At 46.2% G+C, this 19,085-nt stretch overlaps 1 protein-coding gene across 1 annotated transcript in view; it reads right to left on the reverse strand.

Annotated features, from left to right (window-relative positions):
* The window catches only part of LOC147666670 (complement C3-like), a 285,541-nt gene that overhangs the window by 49,808 nt on the left and 216,648 nt on the right, over positions 1 to 19,085 (reverse strand). The gene's annotated exons all lie outside the window — the stretch shown is intronic.

Raw genomic sequence — 19,085 nt, forward strand, 5'->3', positions numbered from 1 at the left:
TATAGTCTTTTCCCCACAGGAGGATAGTGTCAGTATGGAGTGGCTAGTAGTGAGAAAGCGGCGACCGTACAAATGGTGTTTCAAAATAAAGTATATACGTAATGTAACAATGATGTGCAAATAGGACACTGACTCCAGGGAGGAAGGTGGGAGCATATGAATCAACAGCATTACATACTATGAACAGATTCTTACTGGGTAAGTTACATATTCTGTTCGTAGCACGTGTATTTGTAGATACCCATGCTCTGCATGGACTGTAACACAGTACTCCCTAATCTGTGGTGGGTCAGTGAGTTATGGAGATATCTGAAACAGAGTTCTTAATACTGTTTGGCCAACTCTAACCTGTTGATAGATGAGAATATCGACACAGTAATATTTAGTAAAGGTGTTCAGATGTCAGGTATGAGAATATTCCCTACACATGCCAGGATTGCCCAATTCTTGCAAGTAGAATCCTCTTTGCTTTAAGGTTACATGTTTGGATACCTTTAATAATCCATCTAGCTATGTCAGATTTTGATATTGGGCCCCCTTTATGAGGTTTAGTAAAAGCGACAAAAATCAGTTGAATTTTGTGAAAAGGTTTGGTTCAGTCAATGTAGAACATTAAGGCTTCTTTGACATCTAGTGTGTGAAGAGCCCTCTCAGCTGCAGTGTTTAGGTGAGGGAAAAAACTGGTAGTTCAATTGTTTGAATAAAGCGGAAAAGAGAGACCACCTACAGAAGGAATTTTGGGACAGTTCTGAGGACAACCATATCTTGATGGACCTGGATAAAGGGATCTTGCAAAGTGAGGGGTTGCAACACACGTATGTGATTTATTGAAGTGATTGCTATAAGGAAGGCCACTTTCTAGTAAAGTAATTGCAAACAACAGGAATGTAATGGGTTAAATGATGACCATGCGTCTAGCAAGTACTGTGTTAAGACTCCATAGAAGAGGAGGTGGCAGTCTAGGTAGCTTTATTCTGATACGCAAGATATCCATAAAAGTGGAAAACATTGTAAACTTACATTAAATACATATAAATACATGTTTAAAATACATTTCTTAAAAGTAACATTAAAACCAAACCATTTCAACATTAGTTACCACAGTGCAATCCAAGTATTTGTGGAATCACTATATAAAACCTTCCATTTAAGCAGTAATGATGACGATTTTGAAAAGAGAAGAATGTTCTCTATATTGCATACATTCATCAATTGTTGCAAGATGTAGGTGTTTTGAAGTTTATGCTAGTTGTTGACTACTTACGGAAGTTACTTTTTTACCACCTTGCCCTACATTTTCTGAAAGAATGCTTTTAGAGCTAGTAGGATAGCTTGAGGGAGTTAATGTCAAAACCCTGTTTTTGGAGGCATGAGAAACCATGGCCTGGCATGGTGCGTAGATGCAACCACACCCAGTAAGAGCGGTGTCCTAGGTGATGTTCACTTGCAGAATGCGATCTGTAAAGGGCCTGCCCTGCAACAGATTGCTGCTGTTCCACCGCTGCAGAGAGAGAGAGAAGAGCACCGGCCTTTCTCAAGACTAGATCATATAGTGGATCCTTCAACTGTAACTATTGTGTCAAAAGACACAGTTGTAGGGGACACATGTTTAATCTAGCATGGTGAACTATGGCTATGCAGGACTCCATGATTCCTAGAAGACACATGACTGTTCTTACTGAAAGAGGATAATCTGGTTGAAAGAGAGGCAGTAGCTGCTGGAAGGCTAGGACTCTCTGAGGGTTGGGATAAGCCTTGGAGTAGGGCTTTAATTTTGGGGACTCTTTCATCAAGTATTTCTTGCTTAGCCATCCCTGGTTTTCCCCCTTCTAAAGTTCCTTTGTAAGGACCAAATCTACAAGTACATGGCGCTCCCCTTCGACATTCTTAATGTTGCTTTGACTCCTTGATGTTTTTGCCAAACTGATAAAACATGTCAAATAATTTCTAAGGACAAAAGGGATACAAATGCTAGTCTATTTGGATAACATGATCCTCTTGTTGCAGAGCCAAAGGGGTCTCCAGATTTATCTTCAGTGAGTGGTCTCTCTCTTCCAAAGATTCAGATTTGTCAACAACACAAAGAAGTTGGACCTAATTCCCAGCTTCCTAATGGGGTTACAGTGGTTTTGCACTGATTCAGTGTCAGATAAACTACAATTACCTTCTCGGAAGACAAAGAAGAAACTCTGGAATATCCTTCTACAGATCTAGAATTACTGACATGGGAAAAGGGGTTGTTGGCCTCATCAATTCGGGTGATTTTCCCTGGGCCTACTTGCTACAGAATCCTGCAGATTTTAATATCTTGCATTTTCGCAAAGGGATCTCTTATTCAGATCTGATACAATTATCGAAGGAGTGCAAAGTGCAAATTCAATGTTGGTTGGACAATACAGAATCCTGGAGTCGCTGACAAGATTATAGAGTCGGACGCCAGCAGGTGGGGCAGGGGATGCAGGTGCAGTGATGCCTCAGTGGACTGCAGGTGGTCAATTGCTAATCGTCTATCCTATATACACTGTATGGAATTCATGGCAGTCTCTTTTGCAATGAGATCTCTGACAGCACACAAGACAAATTGATGTACCCTACTGAAGATGGACAACTTCATGGTGTTTCAATATATCAGCATATTGGCCATACAAGCTCCAAGATATCAGTGGAGACTGCAACATTTTTCTAGCAATACAGCCTCGAGCACTGGCATTGGATGGAGGAGTACCTACTGAGGCAGGCCAAAGTAGTAGTAGTTTGGAACTTGTGCTACTTGAAGGACCCCAGAGAATAGAGGTTACACCTAAACATTCTCCAAGCACTGATGGAGTTGTGGGGTCCTTGGCTGATAGACTTCTTTGACTCGCACTGCAATTCTCAGCTACGGGTTTTATTAAACCTCATACAGAGCCAGCATGAAAAGGCTACAGATGCCTTGTAGCAGAACTGGATCAGGGCTCAGCAGTATGTTTCCTTTATTTCTCTTAATTAATAGGGTGGTAACCCAGATCAGGAGGCAACTGTTGGACCTACTGCTTTTGACACCAATTTGGAAGGCTCAGGCTTAGTCTACAGTGCTTTGTCTTTGGCTCACCTGACTCTGATTCTCATGTTTATGTTGATTCTGACCAACTCAGTGAGCTAACAGCATTCACTGGTGGAACCAGAGCTTTTCCACCTCATGGCTTGGAGAGTTTTGGGGTCCATTGACAAACACCTTCCCTTTTAGAGAAAGCTATCTCCTTCACCAGACAAACCTGGCTCACAAAAAGTACTTTTCGGTTTGGTGAAAATTGGTTTGTAGGTGGGATGAACAGGCTTTTGATGTCACTGAGACTGATGTGCTCCAGATCTTTCTTTTGCAATTGGATTTTGGGCAGCCTTTTGTACTGGATTAGTAACACGTATAGGTCAGGCATTCCAGCAGGTCATCTTCTCAGGGTTGGCAGGCAGGTTGGGTAGCATCCTTTACTTTGCACACTCCTCAAAGGCATTAGGATTTCTCACCCACCAGAACCCAAGTATTCTAATTTGTGGGATGCTAATGTAGTTCTGTGTTTCTTAGTGAAATGGTCAGAGAATTGAGACCACAAGTAACGTCCTGCTTAGTTAGCCATTCTGCTCTGTTTGCTATCTCATTGGAGAGTTTGGATGTTCAAGGTCTAGATTTGGCAGGCTGAAAATGTTCCCTTTAAGTGTTTCAATCACTATCTCTATGACAACTAAGAGTAATACTTGATGTAGTTCATACCCCAGTTTCCATGGTATCCCAAGGTTATGTGTGGCACAATGTCTTACAGCCTACGAAGATTATACTAGTGAATTTCGAGCTAACAATTCCACTCAATTTTTCATTGCACTTTGAAAACTTGTTGATCTGGTGTCATCATCCACACTATCAAGTGGGTAAGATGCGTCTTGGAACAAGCAGAATTGACCTAGTTATTTTTGGTTCTCATTTAGTCAGAGGGGCTTTGACTGCAAATATATTACGGGGACAGCAGATTGGCCCTCAGGAGTTATAAGTTTGCCTTTGTTGCAGAAAAGGACTAGAAGGACGTATAAGGTTTAGCAAAGGAGTGAGAAGTTAGAACAATCAAGTGACCTTTCTGATAGTGGTCTCAACAACACAACAATCCAGGAGTTGCTGCAAAGAAAGAGGCAGTCAAGATGTTGTCAGCTTGCTATAAACTATGTGGTCCTGTCTGGTATGAGAACCTGTTTTTTGGTCTTTTTATTGAGACTTATTGGTTTCATAGTTTTTCTCGTTTTAGCAGGCCCCACACTGGAAGAACCAAGGTGGGGGAGTAGAGGGATATCTGATCCCACCTCCCAACCAAGACATTGGGAGGAGCAGAACAAGTAAACAAATTGAATTATCCCACCGCGGAGAGAGGCGATGGAGGTAATCCTGCGGGAAGACAAGCCAACCAAGGGGGAGGCGAGGACTGAAAACCCAACCTCAAAAGGCCATCGTAGAGACGCTGAGGATGGGTGGGCGTGAAGGAATCTGCAGCTAGACTGAGTCTCTACCAGATACATCATTATCGAAGGTAAGTAACTATTACATCTGATAGAGACATCTAGCCGCAGATTCCTTAACAGAATAGATACCAAAGCCATACCTCTTAGGAGGCGGGTCTGCGACTGAACCACACAAAGTTCCAAAGGAAACCCAGTCATCAACAAGAGGATTAAATACAGTGGGGGCAGCAATGCCAGAGTGGCCCACATGAGACCCGGAAGCTCCGTAAAGAGTGACCACTAATGGGAGGCAAGGCACCACAAGCCACCGAGGGGTGGCATAAAAGCCCTAGGACGTACAGGGTTGAAAGGGAGCACAGAACCAGAACCAGAAGGCCAATGTGGAACGCGATAGTCAAGGACATCGGTAAGGAAGCTGAATGAAACGCAGGAGCCAAGGGAATCATAGGATTCAATGGGTCTCACAGTAGGAATCAAACACAGTGACCTCTGAGGCAGAGTTCGTAACCTGAACCACCAGGCTACTGCGACTCATGTGCTAAAGAGAGGACCAACCAGAAGGCACAATGGTACGACCAGAACAATGGACAGCGTGGAAAGATGCTGACCATGCCCAGAAAGAGTCTGCGGACTCGACACAAGACTCGCCATCACCTAAGTGCTGACAAGACAATGAAAAAAGGGGGGAGAACAAGACAAAATGAGACAGAAACATGTGCCAAAAAACAGGGACGCATGCGGGGGACAGAAGGACACCGGAGAAACCGGTGTACCGCTAGAACCACACAGTGGAAAAGGATAGGCTCAAACGAATTCCGCGAGAAATAGCAGAGATGCTAGATATGCCATACCAGCGAGGCAACCTGAGTCTGGCCAATTGCACACACATATAAGGCGTTCACTCACGGAAGCGGGGGGCAAGACCATAGACACTGCAGCAAGCATCCAGCTTGCGCGACCCGTAGTTGTGAGCAGGCGCCGGGCAGAAGAACCATCAAGAAAGCCCACAGCCATGAATGATATACTGCAAAAGAAGCAAAAGCAATCAGGGCAACCAAAAGCCAAGTTGCGCCCGAACCGGACAGAACAATGTCCAGAACCAGCAGCAACACCAGCTTTACAGCAAGGAGGAACCCCCCCCCCCCCCGCGGGCCCACTGGAAGGCTGAGCAATACAGGAAAGAGATGTACGTACAACACCATCCAAGACAAGGATGTCCGGAGGGGAACATTCCCACAGAGAGCAGCAGCCCGAAGTAAAAGCACCAAGTAAAAGCACCAAGTAAAAGCACGAGGCCTTGGTGCAAATTGTCATCTCCCTCGTTCTTTCCCGCCTCGACTTTTCCAACGCCCTTTACTGGGGCCTCTCCAGGTCCCTGCTCCACCGCCTCCAGATGGTGCAGAACCAGGCTGCAAGGCTTATTTGTAAAGTCCCTAAATGGCAATCTGCTAGACCTCTCCTGGCCAAGCTGCACTGGCTTCCCATTGAGCAAAGGGCCGCCTTCAAGATCGGATGCATAACCTACAAAGCACAGCATACCAAATGCCCGACCTTTCTGAAATCCCTCATCAATCCCCACCGCCCGACCCGCAATCTCCGCTCTGCTCACCTTCATCTTCTCACCTCCCCAGTGTTCAAGCTAAAAAAATTGGGTGGCCGGAGATTCAGCTCCCTGGCACCCAAGCTGTGGAACTCCATCCCCCTACACATTAAAACCTCTGACACCTTGCTGAGCTTCAGAAAAGGCTTAAAGACCTGGCTCTTTTCAAACTCTCACTAGCCCTTTCTCCTGCCCCATTTTCGATCTCAGCGCCAGGAAACCTCCGGTGTCAGTGCGCTTTACAAATGTAGCTTAACATTAACATTAACATTAACAAGCTCCTGCGCGCAAGACAGCAAAGGGGCAGAAAACCCTTCCTGGGAAGGTGCCCATGAAGGGAGGGCACAAGGTCATGTACAGTACAGTCGAGTGTGGCCAAGATGCCAACATAGAAGAAAGAGACCAGCCGGATCTGAACTACAAGAAGAACGACTCCCCAGGAGCCGATGTAGGCCTTCGTGCCCGGGGTAATGACCTGACTCCGACCTAAGATCGTCCACACACAAGTGGGACATCTGCAGCGAAAGAGCCATGCCGAAATGGAACAGAAGGAGGCCCAAAGGACAGCGACTGATGAGAAAGGCAGTCAAAACCTAACCAAGAACGAAGCTGCTGAAGATGTGGGGGATAGTCCCAGACCATCGTCAGACCCATCCGAGAGGTGAAGCCAACTTGTGGCCCGAAAGAAGCACAACATAGGGTCCACAACAGTAGAAAAAGATGACACGGACATTCGCAGGGCATCCCCTTGAAACAAGACTCCATGGGAGCCAACCAAGCCTTCTGTGTGAGGAAGGCAGCTATACAATAGCCAACGAATACCAGACATAGGGTACGTCTCCACCCCAACATGAGGCACCTCTTAAGCGTGAAGACATAGGCAGAGGAGCTAACAGAAAACAGAAGCAGTTGACCAATTGCAGGAAGGGGAACTAACCACGGCGAGGAGCCGCCTAAGTTGTCTGGGCATTACAAGAGGAACCCAGGGCCCAGATAAAGCAGAGACAACACAGCCGAAGGAAGGAACACGTCCACAAATGGACGAGAACAAAACAAAATCACAGCAGGCCAGACAAGAGGCGGTCGACCGCTGAGGCCACATGAGGGTCAAAGGCACTCGATGGCGTCCCAAAGGGCACAAGTGGCCTGTGCAAACATGCAAGCCGTGTTCAGAGCACGGAGGCCCAAGCTAGTGGACACAAAAATATGGCGCCCACATGCCTCCAACCAATTGGACTCCCTAGTGGGAGGCAGTAATGGAGGCAGAGAGGACGGTTGCATGGCAAAAGCCACCTATATCACTCGGCCCTGAGCCCTAGGATGAAGGGACAAACAGGCGGGGTCCCCCGGAGCCGTCCAATGTCGATGTGCGTGGCCCGATCCACTGGGTCTCCCGAGGACGGGTGTGCTCATGTGCCAAGTAGGGTGTCAAATAGCAATCCGCCGAAGGTCAGTAAAGGCTCAATATCCACCGCACCCTGGTGGAGGAGACCCAATAACGAATTAGGGGACAAGGAGACTGATGGGGCGTGCAAGTGTAAAACCGTTGCATCCCTGCGAATACCCCTCGAAAAAGCTGCTCCTGTCTCTGTAGGCACCCTGGGAGATGACAACAGACCCTCAGTAGGGGACAGTTGCAAGCTAACGTGTCCCTCAGCAAGGGACATCAGAGCCAAAGGGCGTGGAGACAGCCCCGAATGCTCCGGATCCGTGTCCCCTTCCAAAAGAAGAAAAACAGGGACTGGCACCGGGGTCGATTGATATTGAGACCGTATTGTATCAGCGTCGACTGCAGCAAGAGGCGACCCAGCCGTTTCGAGGATCAGCGTCGACTCACCCTCTGCCGAGAACTGCGGAGAGGGAGGAGGACGGCCAGAAGCCGACGTCCGTGGTGCCGACTCCACCGATGTCGGTGCAGGGAGCCACAAGGGACTATGCAGAGACACGGTTGAGGGCTCGACGTCTGGCTGGGAAGCCCCTCCGGGCCGTGCCTTGACGTCGCCAAGACTCTGGAACTGGAGTTGAGACTCTCGGCCAGTGCTGAGGGCGAACCCGCCGACGAAGACCCGACCTGAGTGTCTACCTCCTCCTTGTGGCCCGGAGGCTCGCCAGGGAGAGGAGGTGACCCAAAGATGGAGCACAAAGCTTTGAAGTAGGCTTCCATCTGGGTCTGAGTCGACTCAGCACTCAGAAAGGGTGGGTAAACGGGGCTCGACTCCTGGAGGCCCACATCCGGCTTGGAGCAGGAGCTATGGGCCCTGCCATCATGTGTGTGTGAGGCCGGCGACCTCCGTGATTTGCGTCCATGCCTGCCTCCGTTGAATGACATTCGCGGGACGTACTCCGGGAGCAGACGCGAACCGAAGACCCAGCCCGAGAGGGCGATCGGCGAGGCGCAGAGCTAGACATCCTTGGGGCTAGCAGCCTCATCCGACGCTTCTGCAGGGACTTCGGCAGCATCTGCCGGCAGGCGTCACACTCCTCAGAGTCGTGGTGCACTCTGAGGCACCACATACAAATCACCTGCAGGTCCATCGCAGACATCTGGCGCGCACAGGTCTCACACGCCTTAAAGCCTGAAGGCAAAGCACACTGTTCCTGGATGCCGATGGCATTAAAGAGACATGAAGAAACAGGCCAAAGGAACTGCCTATTCCAGTATCTGCGTTGGGACGCGGAAAAGAAGGAAACTGACATCAGCGAGCCGGGAGGGTCCTATAGAGCTCCGCTGATGTCATGTCCGGGGACAACGTCAGGGCGGAACCAGGCGGCCCCACCTCCTGGTGGGCAGAGGTACTACTGCAAAAAGTTTTCTGGATCCAGTCTGACGCCTAGGGATATTCTAAGTTAAGTAATCTGTGGCTAGATGTCTCTATCAGACGAACCCAACACAAAAAAGTCCTTCAACATGCTAGTGAGAGGGGCTCAGGCAATTATTTCCACCCATCAGCGAAGGCGTAATACCTCCATTCATCCCGGACTACTCTTTCCCTGGTGACATCGACATAACCCACTAATGAAGGACCAGCCCTAAACTCTTACAGAGAAGGGCCAACAGCATTCGTCACCTGAAGAAGACGGCCTTCCTTGCTGTCCCTCTCACGTCTCTGCTCTGCCAATTTTAGTTCTTTTTTGCAGTGTTGATTCCCTAATTTTCCTTTCTGCAAATGGTCGTCTTCTTGGCAAATACATATGCCGTTCCCTAGTAGTACAGCTTTTACAGTTCTAATTATGACTTTTACGTTCATTTTATAACGAAACCCGGGATTTTTCCAACCGCGGTCGGTAGTGGCAGTACCTGCCGGGTGGTGACGTGGGGAGGGGAAGGGGCAGCGTGGGGGGTAGTGAACTATGGATTCCGAAGGTTTACAGGTAAGTAAACATATAAATAAATAAAACGAATTTTGTTGCGTGCACTGCATCCCCAAATGCGATGCAGTGCACGCAATGAAATTCATTTTATTTATTTATATGTTTACTTACCTGTAAACCTCCGTAATCAATAGTTTACTACCCCCCACCCTGCCCCTCCCGACGTCACCGCCCGGCAGGTACTTCCACTACCGACCGCAGCTGGATTTTTCACTGCATTTCAATTCAACAACTTATTATCATTTGAGATGTTTAAAACCACACCCTTTTACTGGACGTCCTAGTGAGTTTGTCACTGTTTTCTGATTTTTTAAATTGTATTCTGTTGTCTTCTGCCACAATCTACTCTTCACCTACCAATTTCTGATCGTCTACACACTCGTCTCTCACACCTTCCCACTTGTCCAGTATTGACCTCATGCACCACCCTCCTCAAATATCCTTAATATAAAACCCCTTCCCTCCCTCATCCATTCACATTTACAAACAGATCTACCCACTCATAAACCTTTAAAACTCCTTTCATGCATAGTTTCTATTGTCCCATGGCATGTGTGTAGATCATACCTAGCAGTATTTCAGGTCACCGTCCCTACATCTTAAGGAAAGGCGGGCCGACATTGGCCCAGCCGCAGTTATGGCGGGGCACACCGGCCCCCATTCGCCCCGGGTCCCCTGGTGACCCGGAAGTGATTGAGTCACTTCCAGGTCACGAAGGGAACAAAGGCCAGGCCGGTTAGACCCGGCCTGGCCGAAGAAGTGTTAAAAGGCTGTGGAGCGCGAGAGTCTGCCTATTTGATTCCTGCGTGCCACGGCCTGCCCTTCCAGCATCTAGGAGGCTGTAATTATTTTCTGTTTTTTCTTTCAGGTAGCAGAGAGGACCTCTCGCAGAGATCGGCGTGGCAGGAGGGCTCTTGCGAGGCACGACATAGCGCTATTTGGAATTGGCTGGCAGGCGGGATGTCGTTGAGCGCGCTTTCCTGTCTGGGGCAGAGGAGAACAACATTGGAGCGGAGTTTCATCCACCGGCTGCCGGTTTTACAGTGTGGATACCTGCGTGACCCTACGGGAAGCGGTCACTCCGGCTACACCTGATGCTGCTCTGAGCTAAGTATGTCTGCCTCCACCACAGGGTTGAGATAGGCGGTACATATCAGCCCCCCTTTGTTAAACAACAGAAGGAAAGTCCTGTTAGCCTGTGTAATGTAGATTCCAGCGGGCGTATGTGGCGGGGCGGCCGACCTCACCTGCAAGATGTGGCTCAACCGTTAGGGTGGCCGACTTTGAAGCTGGAGTAAAAGTTTCGAATCTGGCAGGGGGTTGAACAATTTGGGATCGCTTAATCTTCATGATCGTACAAATGAATATGCCCCTGTATAATGCAACTGGTGGTCCTGTACAGCGCTGCGGTACCTTTCGGTCTAATTCCTACAATGTTAAACTGCAAAAATAAATATGTACGGCCTCATTAGCATATTTTTAGAGGGTGGCCTGGAAGACGTTGAGGGTCCGTGCAGTTACAAAAGAGGCACAATGAAGGGGAGACTGCTCTGATATACGAGCGATCAACAATGGTACACAAAATGGCAGATAGTGCACAAGTCCACTTTGTCGTGGATCATATTTTTATAACTTTTCATGTTCAGGACATGTTGGGTGTTTACACACAAATGACTACATATTTGGGATGGCGAGGTGTGTGAATGTTCAGATATTCTAAAGTGCTTGACGTCAGGGCTCGAGTCCGGGTACCACACGGGTGGACGGCGTCCCACCACTTATTTTACTGTGTTTTTACCGGGTGGACGCCGTCCTCCCTGCCCAAAAGATGGAACGGGTGCCCGAGTCTGCACCTGCGCAGGAATGAGAGCCTTCTAAATGCACCCAAGCCTCAGACTAATCTCCCCTTCCACCTCACGCCCTCCCCTTGCCAGCATTTCTCAGAGCACAGCCGAGGCGCCAAGGCTTCAAGGAGCTGCGCCGTCAACACGCCGAGCATGTCACTTCTAGGGACCCCGACAGATGCCCGTAGTGCCGTCTGTAATAACCGTGTAAGCTGAGGAATGGGTCCTGTGTATAGTGTGTTCTTGTGTTTTGAGTGACTGCCACTTACTGCAGTATTATACCTCTACATGTATCTTGTGTGTATTCACGCATTTCAGACGGAGACAGTAAATTTTGTGGCGTCACTTCCTGTTGTGACGTCACTTCCGGTGACACCACCTAACTTGGTGCGTCCCCCCACTTCTTTTTTTAGGACTTGTGCCCTGCTTGACGTGTGTTTTCATAATATTCATGGAGGGACTGCAGCACGTGGTTAATATACGAGGAATTCTGCAGTTTTAAACAATTTTGTAATTCGGTGAATTGACTCCGAATCTTGGGTCTTGCATTTACATTGGGTCAATTTCGACAGTTTACGGCATATCCTGGTCATGACAGCATGACCTGAGAACTTAAAAAGTTCACCAGGTAGCTAGTGCGGGTGAGTTATATCATTCCTGGTAGATACTACATTGTGAGCTGGGAACCCAATTTTATTTTAGGAAAAATAATGGAGTTTAAAAAACAGGCTTGTGAGATCGGGGAGCTACTCTTGGCATACAGGAGACTAGATTGGGCTGCCTGTGCTGCCATCTAGTGGTCATGTAAAAAATTTCGGAAATAATATTACAATTGCATGCCTTTCAGAGCTGCTACTTAGGTGTCATGGTTTAATTTTGACAGTGGTGCTAGGAGCCTCTCTATTGATTGAAGCCGATAAAGGCAGGGTGGCAATTTTGTTAATTGGGGGTAATAAGAGAGTGCTTATGACCGAATTGTATCTGTCCTTTAAACAGCGAACAGTTTTGAGCTCTGTGCAGTTCGCAATGTGGCGTTTCGTGATGTTGTATGCTATTTTGTAGACACTTAAGATAAAGCAGATGCATACGGTATGAAATTTGAATATGTTCTTAAGATTTGAGGTATTTGCAAAACAAGTTAATAATAGTGCATTTTTAGCACGAATGGGGGCAATTTTCTCCGATTTCTTTCCTATTCTTCAAGCCTGGGTTCAACAGTTTTCTCACTGCCTGTGCAAGGCATTTTAAAGGGTGCTGTAAGCCCATGCGGTGGGCATGGCATGCCACAGCGAACACGTTGTGTAATTTTAAATCTCCCACAGCAGTAGCTGCGCAGCACTCTTCTTCCTGTGGCTCATTAAACAGGAAGAGCATCACCGTGCTACCACACACTTGTATAAACCCTCAGTGACAGAGAGTCGGTGTCCAAAACGCAGGACCAGGGGGAGGGGGCAAATAAGGATCGCTGAGTGATTTCTGGAATAAATGCAGCTGCAGTCCCTGCTTCTGACCTTTTTCTTTCTGTGCGGAAGTAAACACTGCTCACTTAGGAATACAATGGTAGGGCAACATGCGTTGCCCAAGCTTACCTCTCTCTTTGCGAACGGCAAAAGAACGGTTCAGTTCGCACCCTTTATGTGTAGAATTCACAGTGCTTTCATGCCTGCTCGCTATTTAGGGAGTACGCGCAGTAGTACCCAAGCCAAGGTCACAGGGTCTTATCCATGGGACATGGCTACTGGTGGGTGGAGACACATTTATAATAGTGGCCAACGTTTCACTTTATGTATTGTGTTTACATAGCGCTTGCTACCCCGGATGAGGCGTCAACGCGTGTGCGCTAGGTACGGGTGTACACCGACGGAGGAGCCGGGGACATGGTATGCAGGGAAAGGATTGGCCCGTGCTATGACAGATTGGCGGATTGCAGCCTCATCTCCAGGGTACAGACAAGGGGCTAGCCATGGGCATTTCACTTTATTTACAGTTTCTGGGGGGGGGGGGGGGGGGGATCCAAGATGGGAGTTGGCACTGGTGCTTCACTTTTAGTGGTGTCATTGAAGAAGTCATAGCCATGACCTATAACTCAGGTGGGTTGGGGCAAATCTGTTTTTTATGGAACATACGCAGCTCTTATAAAACAAAAGGTTGGAGATTCCTGGCCTATTAGATTGCAGTGTAATGACATAGTTCGACTTAGTGGAGGAATGATTATGTTCCTACTCTTCAACTTCCCTAAAACTGTGTTACATCTGGTTCCAATTTTAAGCGCCTTGATGCCTTCAGGAGTAACACACATAACAGTAAGGGTTTTTTTAGTTTTATTATGGGCTTTGAAAACGGGGGGTCCCAGTAGTGTGTAAAAGACTTGTATCTCATTTATTATTAGGGGGGGGGGCAAAACTCTAAGCTCAGCAAGGCACCTGAGGTGAGCGAATTTAGGGTGCCGGTGATGTTAGTGCTCTATACAGGAGCTGCTTTCCACCTAAACCTGAGAACTACCCAGAGTTCTCTGCTTATTTATTGCATATTTTATGCAGCCTTTTATTTCTGAATGGGTTTTTGTTTAGACTTAAACTGGGTGCTCCCTTGGGTAGGGACAGAGCTATACCTCTCTGAGGGCTCTAATGAGTGAAACACATGTCAGGGATTGCTTTAATCATGTCAGATTGGCTTGGTTGGGATTTTACTAAAAGCCAAAGCTGAATGTTGTGCCTGGAGTGGTATAAGCGCCAGGATGCCTGCAAGGTGACAGATGCGCTTTAGAAGTACAATAAATAAATAAAATAAAAGGCTTTGGGCCATTTTACAGCTCTGCATGGATAGCACTGTGCCAATCCTATGCTTAAACTTTGCTGCTGAACTGGCAAAAGACTGTGGGGCATATTACCAACAAGTAGTGATAGTTATCGCTAAATAGGCTCAGCGACGATTTTATTATCGCTGCCTATCGCTGGATATGTTAGCGGAGAAAACATGCTATTAGCAACGTTTTTCTCCATTGTGCTAAAATATCTAGCGATAGCGGTGAATATCGCTGAGAATACAGCGATATTCACGCATTAGCGACAAAATACTCTTAGCCATGTTATCCACCTCCCATTGGATAACATGGCTAAGAACTGGTCTGAGCAGGCGTTAGTTTTTGGCGATAACGGGAATATTTCCATCGCTACGCCTGCCTTGCTATTAGGCAATAGCGACGTTAGGGACTGCTTTCAGTCGCTAACAGGTTGGGTACGCCCACTTTGCATGTCATTCGCGATAAATATCGCTGACATGCAAAGCGGGCCCCAAACCGCTCGCTATCGCCTAAAAGCTGTCGCTAACATCAGTTAGCAACAGCTTGCTAATAGAGCGATAGAATTATCGCCGCTTAGCGGCCAAAAACAGACGCTAAACCGGCGATAATTGCCTATCGCCACCCTTGGTAATATGCCCCAGAGTCCCTTAGCTTCAGGTCAACTAGTCCTGAAAAGAGCCGAAGCACTATTACATTAATTGCAAGCGCTCTCATTTGGAAGTTCGACGTCATGGTTACTCATGTACGGAAAATGGCACTGGACTTAGCTAGGGGGAATCTTTCATAAGGGACTGAAAGAGCTCCAATTTATACTCTATACCTTCCTTAAGTAACCATGAAGGCGCTATTGAGTCATTGTAAGATACGGCATGTGCCCTCGGTGGAAATTGTAACAGTAACTAGGTTTACGGTAAGCCAAATGTTGGTAGTGGGCTTGCACCGCCGGTAGGGCCACCCGCAGAGGGTGCCTGTGAAATGTGTTTGCAGTCCTATCACTATGGGGTCAGCTCACATAGTTAGTGAATTGCAAAATATGGCCAAAATCTTCTTTCTTTACATGTAGGTTACCTTAGGGGCGTGCTCCAGGTTTCAACAAGGGGTCTGTACTTACTGAGGGAGGTATGCTTAGCATATTACAGCAATTTCTTTACATGGCGGGGAGGTCAGGCCTACTTGGCAATGGCCTCGGGGAGGGTCACTCAGGTACACCTTCAACACTAATGTCAAAACAATACACCCCAGACCCTGTTGTCATTAAGCACGGGTGGATTTTCGTCTATCCACGATCCGCGAATTTGTGGATTTGCGTATTCGCGGATCCGCAAAATCCGCGAATTTGCGGATTCGCGGATTTTGCGGGTTTTTTAAATGGGGAGGGGGTCTTCTGTGCGAGTTCAAGTGCCTCTTGTGTGTATAAATGGTCAGAGACCGATCAGAGCAGCAGATGAAGAGAAAGAAGCTCCTGGTCACAGGAACAGCACGAGGATTGCGCTCGTGAAAGTCAAGGATACAAAGGCCTCTATCCAGCATCACAGCTGATTTTCGACGGTAGATTTGGGAAGAAGGCCCACCTGTCCAGCCTCGACAATGCTCACGATTGTTTTTGGGCTGATGAATGAGTCACTAAATTTGAGCTTCAACTAGTTCCAGCGACCATGTGTGTGTTACTATGCAATCGCCCGAAGGGCGCAGGGGTCCCTTGAGTGAGTGTCCATCATAGTGGGTAAATGGCGGGAAGACGGTGCACACCGCGAGTGTGTGAGCGGGGCCAAACGGGCGGGGCTTCCATGCGAGTTCACATGCCTCTTGTGTGTATAAAAGGTCAGAGACCGATCAGAGCAGCAGATGAAGAGAAAGAAGCTCCTGGTCACAGGAACAGCACGAGGATTGCGCTCGTGAAAGTCAAGGATACAAAGGCCTCTATCCAGCATCACAGCTGATTTTCGACTGTAGATTTGGGAAGAAGGCACACCTGTCCAGCCTCGACGACGCTCACGATTGTTTTTGGGCTGATGAATGAGTCACTGAATTTGAGCTTCAACTAGTTCCAGCGACCATGTGTGTGCTACTATGCACACCGATGTGCGCAGGTGTCCCTTGAGTGAGCTGTCCATCCATCATCCTGTAACTATTTTAGGATGGCGCCGGCAAGCTGCCAGCGCCATCCTAAAATAGTTACTAAATTAGCTTCATCAGGAAGCACTAATAGATAAAATAAAGCAGGTGCTTGAGCACCTGCTTTATTTGATCTATTAGTGCTTCCTGATGAAGCTAATTTAGTAACTATTTTAGGATGGCGCTGGCAGCTTGCCTAAAGGAAGTGTTCTGAGCACACCTATTTTTCTCAAAGTTTTGGAAATTAATTTGTAAGAATTTTTTGATCTGCGTGCTACTATTAATAGAGTATACCCAATACTCTGAATTACAAAAAACAACTGGCTGGTCAAACAGACGTTGACTCAGACTTAACAGTGCACAGCCTAATTAAATTTACTGATCTGACAATTTTTTGCTTCGTCAACTTATTTTTCCTTTTATTTTCAATTCTTTTAACTCATATTGTCAAAGGCTTTAGCATTGCATTATTTGGCATATAACATTATTCATGCCTCTTTTTTTGCACATCAAAACAATACAGAATTCACTGTTTCATCAAACACAAAAGTACAAATATGTAAATATAAAGTAGGTGGAATTGGCGTTCGCCCAATGCATTTCGGGACGTAAGAAGAGTCCCTTCGTCAGGGGCACCACTGAAAAGAAACATGAATATATTAAAATACACAGGCACAACAGTAGATCTATTCAAAAAAAGTTTAACACGTTTAAAACATGCAGTGCTACCTTCACCAAAATCACCCCGTGTGACCTTGTGTACAAAATTTAGGAACTTACACCAAAACACCAGGTTGCTGGAGTCAAAACAACCAGCTACTTTCTGCAAATAAAGTTTGAACCAAACAATCAGAAATAAGAAACACTGTGCTTTCCTAAACATCTTCTAGTGTTTAACAAAATACACCACCAAAAGGGTATACCTAGCTACTTGGTTCCTCGGGTGGAAGAAATGTCTCAAACAATCAGTTCACCCTTCAGTAATTTCGCAGACCTTCATCAACCTACAACAAGTTAACATCAACCATTACCAACAAATATTAAACTTGCAATCGACTCGTGAGCAAAACGTGATCAATGACATACCTCGTAAAAGTTTCAGCAAAAGGCAGTAGTTTCGATTGTCACACTACATCATAGGAACGCCGTGCGTACCGACGTGCCTGTGAAAAAAACCCGAGAACACCATTACACTACTGGCCTCAACCGAGCCTCACCAGCTATCACGTAGTATTCCGTATCCTTACCTTAACAAATGTTCACAGAACCGAAAAGCGTCACTGTCTCAGTTCTCCCCTCCTCGTTACTAACGTGCCGATCAGCTTCCGATGCAAGAATTCCGCGCTGGCTACTTCACCCCTCAACAGCTTTCCTCATTGGATATCAGATAAAGACGTCTACCAATCCTATTCAATGAACCATGACTCCTCACCAAGTATGCCACTTATATTCAAACAAGCGTTCTCATTGGTTAAACCACCATGACGTCAACCTATTACCGCGTTCCGTTCTTTAAAGCAAACCCGATGTATTGAGCTTTATTTATATTAACAATTCGACACTCGGGACAAAGTAACCTAGTGTCATAAAAGACTACCGCGTTCCGTTCTTATAATCAAGCACGACGTGTTGTGCTTTATTTATCTTGACAACTCGACACTCGCATTCGGATCAAAGTATCCTAGTACACAATTGTGCAAAATTACGTGCAGAACTTAAAAATAAAACAAACTAAAATTAATGAGATAATAATAGTGCAAGGGTAAAATAATTTGCAAAAGCAAAAAATTCAATGAAATGAATAGACCATGTTTGCTTATAACATACACAAATATACAGTCTCAGCTTCATTAATCATTGCTATTTACAGGTAACTGCTTAATTCAATACGGTCATTAAGACCTCCTGGGGTCAGAGTTCCAAGTTTTTTTATCCAGAACGTTTCTCTCTGCAACAATTTTTTATTCAGATCTGTGCCTTCCCTACTCTGTACAAATTCAATGATTTGAAATCTTAATTGTGCTATAGAGTGTTGTTTCTCTAGCCAATGATTTGATAAGGGAGATGTTAATGATTTGTTGCGTATCCTGCTTTTATGCTCTGAGATTCGAATTTTCAATTTGCGTTCAGTCTTTCCTATGTACAAGAGCCCGCAAGGACATTTGATGGAATAGATAACCTGGTTAGTGTTGCAATCGCCTTCATACATCAACTTAATTGGTTTACCAGAATGTGGATGTCTCAGTTCGTTACCTAAGATCACATTATTGCAGTGTACACAGTTTGTGCATCTACGCATTCCTCTAAAGTTTTTTTGCTTTATTTCTTTGTTGTTCAATAGCTCTTTTACATTTTTTGAACGAGTGTAAGCAAAAAGAGGTTGCGGGCTCTTGTACATAGGAAAGACTGAACGCAAATTGAAAATTCGAATCTCAGAGCATAAAAGCAGGATACGCAACAAATCATTAACATCTCCCTTATCAAATCATTGGCTAGAGAAACAACACTCTATAGCACAATTAAGATTTCAAATCATTGAATTTGTACGGAGTAGGGAAGGCACAGATCTGAATAAAAAATTGTTGCAGAGAGAAACGTTCTGGATAAAAAAACTTGGAACTCTGACCCCAGGAGGTCTTAATGACCGTATTGAATTAAGCAGTTACCTGTAAATAGCAATGATTAATGAAGCTGAGACTGTATATTTGTGTATGTTATAAGCAAACATGGTCTATTCATTTCATTGAATTTTTTGCTTTTGCGAATTATTTTACCCTTGCACTATTATTATCTCATTAATTTTAGTTTGTTTTATTTTTAAGTTCTGCACGTAATTTTGCACAATTGTGTACTAGGATACTTTGATCCG

The sequence above is a fragment of the Lissotriton vulgaris genome, unplaced genomic scaffold (genome assembly GCF_964263255.1).
Source record: "Lissotriton vulgaris unplaced genomic scaffold, aLisVul1.2 SCAFFOLD_822, whole genome shotgun sequence".
NCBI classification, from domain to species: Eukaryota; Metazoa; Chordata; class Amphibia; order Caudata; family Salamandridae; genus Lissotriton; species Lissotriton vulgaris.